At 39.1% G+C, this 11,084-nt stretch overlaps 1 protein-coding gene across 1 annotated transcript in view; it reads right to left on the bottom strand.

Annotated features, from left to right (window-relative positions):
- Positions 1 to 11,084, bottom strand: part of PRDM5 (PR/SET domain 5) — a 169,842-nt gene that overhangs the window by 10,501 nt on the left and 148,257 nt on the right. The gene's annotated exons all lie outside the window — the stretch shown is intronic.

Here is an 11,084-nt window from a genome sequence, read left to right as displayed (position 1 = left end):
CCTGAAGTACAATTAAAAAAAAAAAAAAAAAAAACTGCAACCTGTCTCTGGATTGCCCCACACTCTGCAATAATTTATTTTTTAAACAGTACTTAACCCCTTTTGACCCACTATGTAATTTAATTACTAAAAATATTTTTTATTTTGTCTCCACTCACTAGAGAGTCAGTTTCTGGTGTCAGGGGCTTTGTATCTTTTATTTACTCATGTATCCTAAGGAGTAAAATGGTGCCTCTGCGTAGCTACTTGTGTTTGCTGGGTGAACTAACCTGGGTTTAAATTCTGATTCTGTTGCTTACTAAACTAAACCCCTTTGCTATCCAGTCAATTCTGACACATAGCAACCTTATAGGACAGAGCAGAACTGCCCCACAGGGTTTCCAAAGAGCAGCTGGTGGATTCAAACTGCTGAGCTCTTGGTTAGCAGCCGAGCTCTTAACCACTGTGCCACCAGGGCTCCAACTGCTTACTAGGGAAGTTAAACAAATTACTCATTTCAATTCCCTTACCTATAAAATGACAACAATGATACAAGATTATTACAAAGATTAAATGAAGTAATCTATGTAAATGTATGTCATACTGCTGACATTCAATAAATGTTAGAGCCTGTTTTTTCCTCCTTCCTCTTTTCTAGGAACAAGATTCATCAGAAGGTTGGAAAAAATAAACTAATGTTAACAGGAGTGAACCAAAAGCTACCAAAGGGGAGAGGGTATAGTTACTCTAAAGAGTGGCAGGCCTCCGGAATATCAAGTGATTTTGCAAGCAAACAGAAATATTTTCTAAAACAAACACAATTCCTCCAATTAATCTCAAGAAAGGATGTTTATTTTTTGAAATAAGCTTGCAAGGATAAGCTTTGTAATCATAATTAAGAACAGATTACATACCTTTCAAGCTACTGAAAAACGAAAGAGTTTATGTGGTAAAAACTGGGAGGGGGAAGACCCAGGAAAAAGCATAAAAATATGACAGATTATAAGATTATGAGTTAAGATAATTTATATAAAAGTATTAAGTACCATTATTAAAAGGGAAGACTGAAATTGCAATAAAAATGAAAAATGGAACCACATGCTTTACTCAGGAAACACACTTAAAAACAAAATCTCTCTCTCTCACACATGCACACACACGCACGGAAATAAGGGAGAGAAGGATATGCAGGAAAAGGATTCTGATGGGAATTAACTGGTACTGAACAGAATTTTCTCAAAACCAACTTGGATAGACAGAGAGCCTTCCTGAAGATTCTTGAAAATACTACCATCTCCCTCCCTCAGCCATTTCCCATAGCTCTTTATCTAGCTTTCTCCTACTCATTCCTCAAGGAAGTCAACATGACCCCTCTGGCCAGGTTAAGTTCTCTGTTAGATGCTCTCATAACATCATTCACTTTTCCTACATAACACTTACCTCAATTGTAATTAATTATTTGTGGGTTTTTTTTTTTAATGTCTGTCTCCTTATTAGACTAAAAAAATATGAGGACAAGAGTAGTCATTCCATAAATATTCATTGAAAAACACAGAGAATGAGGAAAAGAAAGATGGAGAGAGAGAGAGAGAGGAAGGAAGAAATTATCTATAAAGAGTATAATAAAATAGCCTTAATTTTAGGATATTTCACTACTGCTCTTCCACTTAAGAGAATCAGTATTCAAAAATTATCCTGAAGTATGAACATAAAAGCCTTCTTTGTATCATTTTTTCAGAGATAGGAACTTGTTTTTCATCTCATGATATATTTTTTACCTAGGGAAGTACATAGATCTACAGATAGGTAGAAACGGAGCTAGATAGATTAAATCTCTATGGGCAATATAAGCACCCCACAGGCTGTAGAATAATTCTGGAGAACTCAAAGAAAGTATGTATAGAGAGTATTTTCAAATGTAAGACACTTTAAATTGTTTTAATAAGTGTAAATTAAAATTTGTGATCATAAAGAAGATAGATTTAAAATGTATTCTCTAATTTCTGTTTCTCTGGCTCCCTTTTCAAATTCCATGTCAAAATGAACAACAAATGCTAAATTCTTCAATGGCTTCCCACTGAAACAGAGTCAAGATAAATTCCTTAATTTGGTTGAAAGGCCCTGACTGGCCTTTCAGTTGTGTCTACAGCTTTACCCCTGACCACTCTCATTCCCCTCCCTGGGCTCCAGTCCCTCACCACAACCCCCTTTCTTCCACTTTCTCTAATACACTAAGCATTTCCCCACCTTTAGGCCTTGATTCATGCTGCTCCCTCTGCGCTTTCCCCATGGCTGACTCCTTCTCATCTTTTAGCTTACTTCATTTCACCTTCTCAGAGCCTTCTCCCCTAAGGACCCTTTCACAGCCTCATATACTTTTTTCTCTCTCCCAGTCATCATCATAACATGAAATTAGATACTTATTGATGTTTACTGGTTGAATGCCTACACTCTACAAAGAATGTGAATTCTAGGAGAGCAGGGACATGGCATCTTGTTCCCTGTTTCATCCTGGTGTCTGACACAGAGCGTAGCTTAAGGGCTAACATACAGTTCTCACTATGTGCCAGAAGCCACTCTTGTTGTTAAGTGCCTTTGAGTCAGTTCGACTCATGGCAACCCTATGTACAACAGAACGAACACAGCCCGGTCCTGTGGCATCCTCATGATCATTGTTATGCTTGAGCCCACTGTTGTAGCCACTGTGTTAATTCATCTCATTGAGGGTCTTCCTCTTTTTCACTGACCCTCTACTTTACCAAGCATGATGTCCTTCTCTAGGGACTGGTCCCTGTTGATAACATGTCCAAAGTAAGTCTCTCCATCCTCACTTCTAAGGAGCATTCTGGCTGTACTTTTTCCAAGACAGACTGGTTCATTCTTTTGGAAGTCCCTGGTATATTCAATATTCTTCACCAACACAATAATTCAAAGGCATCAATTCTTCTTCAGTCTTCCTTATTCATTGTCCAGCTTTCGCATGCATAGGAGGTGAATGAAAGCACCATGGCTTGAGTCAGGTGCACCTTAGTCCTTAAAGTGCCATCTTTGCTGAGCACTTTCTAAACACTGACTTGTTTAATCCTCACAACCCTTCTTTTTTAGGAAGATATTATTTCTATTATTCCCATCTCGCGGAAACGAAAACCGAGGCACAGAAGGTTAACCAGTTTGCTGAGGGTCATAGAACTAGAAAATTATTCCCAGAATTTAAACTCAGACAGTCTGATTCCAGAGTCTATACCATACCCTAAGGGCCAACTATTACTAAAGGCTCTAACTTTAAACAGTAAGTGAGCTGACTGTGCTTTTTCCATTTGCCTGGCTGATACCATTTAAAAAAATAAAAACCTCTTTGAAAATAAAAAGGAGGTTCTCAGGCAGTTCAGCTCACCAGTGTGGTGTGCAGTATACAAAGTGCAAGTCCATTTACACCGTCGCCATGGGAAAATTACAGCAATGGCAAGCTGGAGAAAATAGAAAGGAAGTTGAGCAAGATGCTAAAATCACTGATAATGACTCTGAATTAAGGAAGTCCTAGGAGTTCCACATAGGAGATGAGACGGGAACAATCCAACAGATTGTTGAATGAGTGCCAGAGTGGAGGATTAAATGTCAGTAGAGAGTACCTGATGTCACAGTTGTGAAACTGACTGCTCAGACATTAAAAGCTTATGTTTTGAGGAACTTAAATGCAGTCGGTAAGAGACTCCAAACTGATGCTTTGTATTAAACCTGCTAACTACAAGGACATTTACAGTCATTTTAAAAACAGGAGAAGAGCATGAAAGAGTTCAAATAGCACAACAGAGCTACTTCCTTTTCTTTCTTTCTACCTGTGATTCTTATCCAGCCCTACAACCTACTCCAACTTAGTATTAATCCACGTGCCGAAGAATGGGATATATTCTTACCAGGCTGCAGGTAAACTGATTTTGTTTCAACAATAAATTGAAACAAGATGTTTAATAGAAAGTACCTTGACAGATGACAATTAGAATTCTATACAAACATTTTCAGTTAACAAATACCACATACAATGTGCCCACCATAATTAGGAGAGAAATGACAAGGACCATCCTGTGCCTGACATAGGGAGTCTGCAGTTTAAGGAAGAATTAATTTCAATGCCATGAGCAAAGTGCTAAGAGAGGCAAAAAGGAGAGCACAATCAACTCTGCCTGGAGAGAAGTGGGCAGGCTTTAAGGAAGAGGTGACATAGTACCGGATCTAGAAGGATGTACAAGGGTTTATCATGTCCTAACAGGAGGGTAGAACATATGCAACCGTACAGAGGGGTGAAGAGCATAGCTCATTTGGGGAACTGAAAACAGTTCACTGAGGCTGAAGACTAGATTGCATTGGAGGAATAACTTGAAGAAGAACATAGGTGTGTGAGTTTCTTAGGACTGCCATAAAAAACTGAGTTGCTTAAAAAGACATGAATTTATTCTGTCATAGTTCTGGAGGATATAAGTTCCAAATCAAGGTGTTTGCAGGGCCATGTTCCCTCTGAAAACTCTAGGGAAGAATCTGTTCCATGCCTCTCTCTTAGCTTCTGGTGGTGCCCGTAATCCTTGGCACGTAAGCAGCATTCAGTGAACAAGCTACAGTAATTAAAAGTGTTGTACTTGCATAAGGACAGACATAGAGATCAGTGGAATAGAACTGAGAGTCCAGAAATAAACCCACACATCTATGGCTAACTGCTTCTTAACAAGGGTGTCAAGACCATTCCATGGAAAACGAGTAGTCTCTTCCAAAAATGGTGCTCAGACAACTGGATATCCTCATGCAAAAGAATGAAGTTGAACCTGTACTTCACACCATATATGAATATTAACTCAAAATGGATAAGTGACCTAAACATAAGTGCTAAAATCATAATACTCAGAACAAAACATAGGGATAAATATTCAGGACCTTGGTTTTGGCAACACATTCTTAGATATGACACCAAAAGAACAAGCAACAACAACAACAACAAAAGATAAATTAGACTTTATCGAATTAAAAACTTGTGTGCATCAAAGGATATTATCAAAAAGTGAAAAGACAACCTAGAGACCGGGAGAAAATATTTGCAAATCATATGTCTGATAAGGATGGAGTAGCCAGAATATATTAAAAAATGCTTAACAACTCAACAGCAAAAAAGACAAACACCCGAATAAAAAATGGGCCAAGAATTGACTAGACATTTCCCCAAAAGTGATATACAAATATATACATGGAAAGATGTTCAACACCATTAGTCATTAGCAAAATGCAAATCAAAACCAAATTGAGATACCACTTCACACCAACTCACCCACTAGAATGACTATAATCAAAATGAAAAACAACAAGCAGTGGCAAGGATGTGGAGAAATTAGAACCTTTGTGTACTGCTGATGGGAATGTAAAATGATGTAGCCACTTGTGGAAAACAACTGGGCAATTCCTCAAAAAATCTCAAACACAGAATTACCATATGACCCAGCAATTCTACTCCTAGGTATATAACCAAAAGAACTGAAAACAGGTACTCAAACAAATACTTATAAATAAATGTTCATAGAAGCAATACTTAAAATAGCCAATAGGTAGAAACAACCAAAATGTCCACCAATAGATGAATGGATAAACAAAATGTGGTATATACACAGAATGGAATATTAGTCATAAAAAGAAAGAAAGTACTGATATATGCTACAACATGGATGAACCTTGAAAACATAATGCTAAGGGAAAGAAGCCAGACACAAAAGGTGACAATCATATGATTTCTTTTATATGACATATCCAGAATAGGTAAATCCATAGAAACAGAAATCAGACTGGTGGTTGCCTAGGGCAAGGGGTAGAAGGGAATGGTGAGTAACTGCTTCATGGGTATGGAGTTTTATTTTGTGATGATGAAAATGTTTTGGAACGAGATAGAAGTGGTGGTTGCAAACATTGTGAATGTACTAAATATCACTGAATTGTTCACCTGAAAATGATTAATTTTATGTTAGGTGAATTTCACCTCAATTTAAAAAACAAACAAAAAATCATCACCTTGACTGGGTGGCAGGGTGGAAAATATATTCGTTGAAGATTAGATGAGATAAGGAACAAAGAGGGTCTGAGCTATGCGCTGTTAGTGGGAATGGAAACTGAGAGAAAGTAATGGATTTGAGAGTTAGCTAGCTAGGAGGAGGATGGACTGGAGTAGGGTGAGAAAGAATGACATCTTCCTGGGATGACTAGGTTAACGAGGAAAGAGAACAAGATTGTGGAGCAAAGATAGCAGTTCTCTGTCTAGCAGGCTGCATTTCTGTGAGTTGCAGAGACATTTATAAATGTAGATCTCTATTCAATAATAGACCAATCTGATAAAGGTCTAAGAGTTTTGAACATATGATAGAAGTAAATGGGCTAGAAGTCAATACAAAAAAGTCATGCTTGTAACACTATACTTAAAAAAAAAAATCTTGGTCCAATTTAACTAAGGAATTACTCAACAAAAATATTCCGATTGACGGAGAGAAGCCAAGATGACGGCTTAGTCAGACGTACGGTACCATCCCTCTATAGCAAAGACTCGAGAAACTAAATGAAACAGATGTAGATGACAATCCTGGAGACCAGAACACCAAAAAGGAAGAACGAAAAATTGAATCAAACACTGACTGGAAGAAAGAATTGAACAAAAACAGCAAAAGAGGAGTGAAATGGAGTAAAGGGGCTCTGCCAGCTGTCCTGGCTCAACATGGCCATCTTGAGACAAAGCCAGTAGAGAACCTGGGTGAGGAGCACAGGAAGGGAACTTCACGGCATTCCCATGAGAGATAGAGAAACTGTATAAAAACACACGGAGAGAAGCAGGCTGAGCAGATCATGATCTTGATCTAAGGAAGGAAAACACAGAAAGGAGGGAGAGAATTCTAGGGATCCTGCTGTCCAAGAAATAGGGAGGGAGCCAGGATCTAGAGTCAGGTATACTCATGAACAGTGAGTGGTCCCTGACATCGAAAGTGGGTAGCATGCACATGGCAGTGCATCAGTGGAGTATTGGCAGGTGGTCCCCCTCCTGACCAGCTGCAGGTGACCCCCCTCCTTGCACTTGGTTGAGGGCAAGTTCCCTACTGCTGGTTACAGTGGACGGGAAGTGTCCATGCACCCATATCTGCTAGCCAAAGGGGCTTACTCCCCCTCCTCCCTCCACTCCCGACTGGAACCGTTGGAGGGTCCCATGCCTTGGCCACCCCGCCTGATCGGAGACTATAATACAAGCACCCTGTACCTGCCACAAGCCCTATCTTCCCAAAGAGCAGCAGTAAGCATATTTCCATGCACTCAACCTGCCCGCCACTCACCCTCCTCAATGGTGAGTGATGGTGACCACGTGAAAGTGATCTACAAATATAATGCAATTCCAATACAAATTCCAACAACATTCTTCAGTGAGATGGAAAAACTAATTGCCACCTTTATATGGAAAGGAAAGGGGGCCCAGATAAGCAAAGCATTATTGAAGTAGAAGAACAAAGTAGGAGGCCTTACACTCCTTGATCTCAGAATCTACTACACAGTCATGGCAGTCAGAACAGCCTGATACTGGTACAATGTCAGACACATAGACTAATGGAACAGAATTGAGAACCTAGAGGTAAATCCATCCACCTATGGATAGCTGATCTTTAACAAAGGGTCAAAGTTCACCAAATGCGGGAAGAGAAAGTCTCTTCAACAAACAGTGCTGGCAAAACTGGATATCCATTTGCAGAAAAATGAAACAAGATCCATAACTCACACTATACACAGAAACTAACTAAAATGGATCAAAGACATAAATGTAAATCCTAATACTATAAAGATCATGGAATGAAAAATAGGGACAACACTAGGGACCTTAACATATGGCATAAATAGAATACCAAAGATAACTAAAAATGCACAAAGAGCAGAAGATAAACTAGATAACTGCGATCTTCTAAAAATTAAACATTTATACTCATCAAAAGACTTCACCAAAAGAGTATAAGTAAAACACTTATACTCACAAAAAGACTTCACCAGACTGGAAAAAACTTTTTTGCTATAACACTTCTGACAAGGGTCTAATCTCTAAAATTTATAGAAAATCTCAACACCTCAACAAGAAAAAGACAAGAAACTCAATTAAAAACTGGTCGAAGGACTTCACAAAAGAAGACATCCAGGTGGCTGAAAAACACACGAAGAGATGCTCACAGTCATTAGCCGTTAGAGAGATGCAAATCAAAACTAAAATGAGATACCATCTCACCCCGGCAATAATGGCAGTAATCAAAAAAAGAAAACAACAACTGCTGGTGAAGTTGTGGGGGACTGGAATGCTTATACACTGCTGGTGGAAATATAAAATGGCACAACCAGTATAGAAAACAATATGGCGCTTCCTTAAAAAGTCAGAAACACCGTATGATCCAGCAATGTCACTCCTAGGTATAGATCCTAGAGAAAAAACAGTGGTGACCAGAATAGACATATGCACACCCATATTCATTGCAGCATTATTCACAATAGCAAAGAGATGGAAACAACCTAAGTGCCCATTACCAGAAGAATGGATAAACAAAATGTAGTAAATACACACAAAGGAATACTACGCAACGATAAGAATAATGATGAATCTGTGAAACATCTCACAACATGGATGAATTTGGAGGACATTATGCTTAGTCAAATAAGTCAACTACAAAAGGACAAATACTGTATGAGGCCACTATTATAAATAGCCAACAAAAGGTTTACACACAGAAAGAAACATTTTTTTTGATGTTTACCAGGGGTGGGAGGGGGAGGAAGGGAATTAGAGAGCAGGTAAGAGTTAACTCTGGCAAAGGGAAAGGCAGTACACGATATGGAGGAAGTCAGCACAACATGAAAACAGCAAGGGAAGACACTGAGAGGTACACAAGAATAAAAGGCAATCATGGTAAATACTATAACATATACAATCCTGCAACAACAGTAACAAAAAATAAAAATTCATGAGTGGATACATAGGTAGATATGGATTACACCTTAACATAGAGAAAACAAAAATTCTCACAACCGGACCAATAAGCAACATCATGATAAATGGAGAAAAGATGGAAGTTGTCAAGGATTTCATGTTACTTGGATCCACAATCAATGCCCATGGAAGTAGCAGTCAAGAAATCAAATGACACAAAAGACCTCTTTAAAGTGTTAAAAAGCAAAGATGTCACTTTAAGGACTAAGGTGTGCCTGACCCAAGCCATGGTGTTTTCAATCACCTCATATGCATGCAAAAGCTGGACAATGAATAAGGAAGACCGAAGAAGAACTGATGCCTTTGAATTACGGTGTTGGTGAAAAAGATTCAATATACCATGGACTGCCAGAAGAATGAACAAATCTGTTTTGGAAAAAGTACAGCCAGAATGCTCCTTAGAAGCAAGGATGGAGAGACTTCGCCTCACATACTTTGGACATGTTATCAAGAGGGACCAGTCCCTGGAGAAGAACATCATGCTTGGTAAAGTAGAGGGTCAGCAAAGAAAAAGAAGACCCTCAGCAAGATGGACTGACACAGTGGCTGCAACAATGGGTTCAAGCATAGCAACTATTGTGAAGATGGCGTAGGACCAGCAGTGTTCCGACATAGGGTCACTATGAGTCGGAACCAACTTGATGGCACCTAACAACAATACATATGTAGATATGTATGCTGAACAGGTAGGGGAAAGCATATGGGAGTACACACACATGCATATATAGGTTTGGCTGTGGATATTTCTACATACATATTTGTATGTGTTGCATGTATATTCATATATATAATGGAGCACACAGAGGGCACAGTCATGAAAAATCCTAGACATAACCAAACACCTTGTGGGACTGAGTTACTGGGCTTGAAGGCTAAGGACCATAGTCTTGGGGTACATCTTGGTCAACTGGCATAACAAAGTACACAAAGAGAATGTTCTACACCCGACTTTGGTGAGTAGTGTCTAGGGTCTTAAATGCTAGCTTGTAGCCATCTAAGATACAACTATTGGTCACTTTCTACCTGGAGCAAAGGAGAGTGAAGAAAACCAAAGACTCAATGGAACAATTTGTCCAAAGGACTAACGGACCACAGGAGCTACAGCCTCCACTAGCCTGAGACCAGAAGAACTAGATGGTGCCTGACTACCACTACCAACCACTCTGACCAGGATTCACAATACAAGGTGCTAGTTAGAGTGGAAAAAAAAAGTAGAACAAAATTCAAATGCATAAAAAAGGCCAGATTTACTGGTCTGAGAAAGACTGGAGGAACCCCTCGAGACTATGGCCCTTAGAAACTCTTCTAACTTGGAAATGAAGCCATTCCTGGAGATCACCATTCAATCAAATAATAGACAGGCCTATAAAATAAACAAAAACACACATGACGAAAGTGCTCCTTAGAACAATCACCTACACGAGACTAGAAGAGCAACAACTACCCAAAAGCAGAGATGAGAAGGCAGAAAGGGGAAGGAAAAGCTGATGAATGGAAATGGGGAACTCGGGGTGGTAACGGGGAGACTGCTGACACATTGTGGGGACTGTAACCAATGTCAGGGAACAATCCGTGTATAAATGATTGAATGCGAAAGTAGTCTGCTCTGTAAACCTTCACCTGAAGTACAATTAAAAAAAAAAAAAATCATTCAGATTGATAAAAGAAGGGTTGTGTATGGTGGCAGGAAGATGTCCATACACAGATAATATTTAATTTCTGACCTACATCAGTTATTTGTTTAGCTGTAAAATTATATAATCTAAGTAGTTTTCCTTCATGAAAATGCTTCCTTAAATGCACCAATGAATTAAACTGACTGAAATGATTAAGCTGAGGCTGCTGCTCCAGTTCAGGATACAGCTCTACATGTGTACATTGTTTTCTCTACAAGCCGTTCTTTCTTATTAGAAGTTCACTGTCCATAAAGGTATTTTTATGAGTAGGTCCGCTAGGACTACATTGTTGCCTTAACCTTAGCACCAAAATTTCACAGAAAGGCAAGGAAAACATCTTGGTTTGTGAGTTTCCATGGGGTACTATTTACCCCATGCTTTATCCACTGGGACGTGTTGAT

This window comes from Trichechus manatus, unplaced genomic scaffold (genome assembly GCF_000243295.1).
Source record: "Trichechus manatus latirostris isolate Lorelei unplaced genomic scaffold, TriManLat1.0 scaffold00322, whole genome shotgun sequence".
Classification (NCBI taxonomy): Eukaryota; Metazoa; Chordata; class Mammalia; order Sirenia; family Trichechidae; genus Trichechus; species Trichechus manatus.
This window is presented reverse-complemented; position numbering and strand designations above follow the sequence as displayed.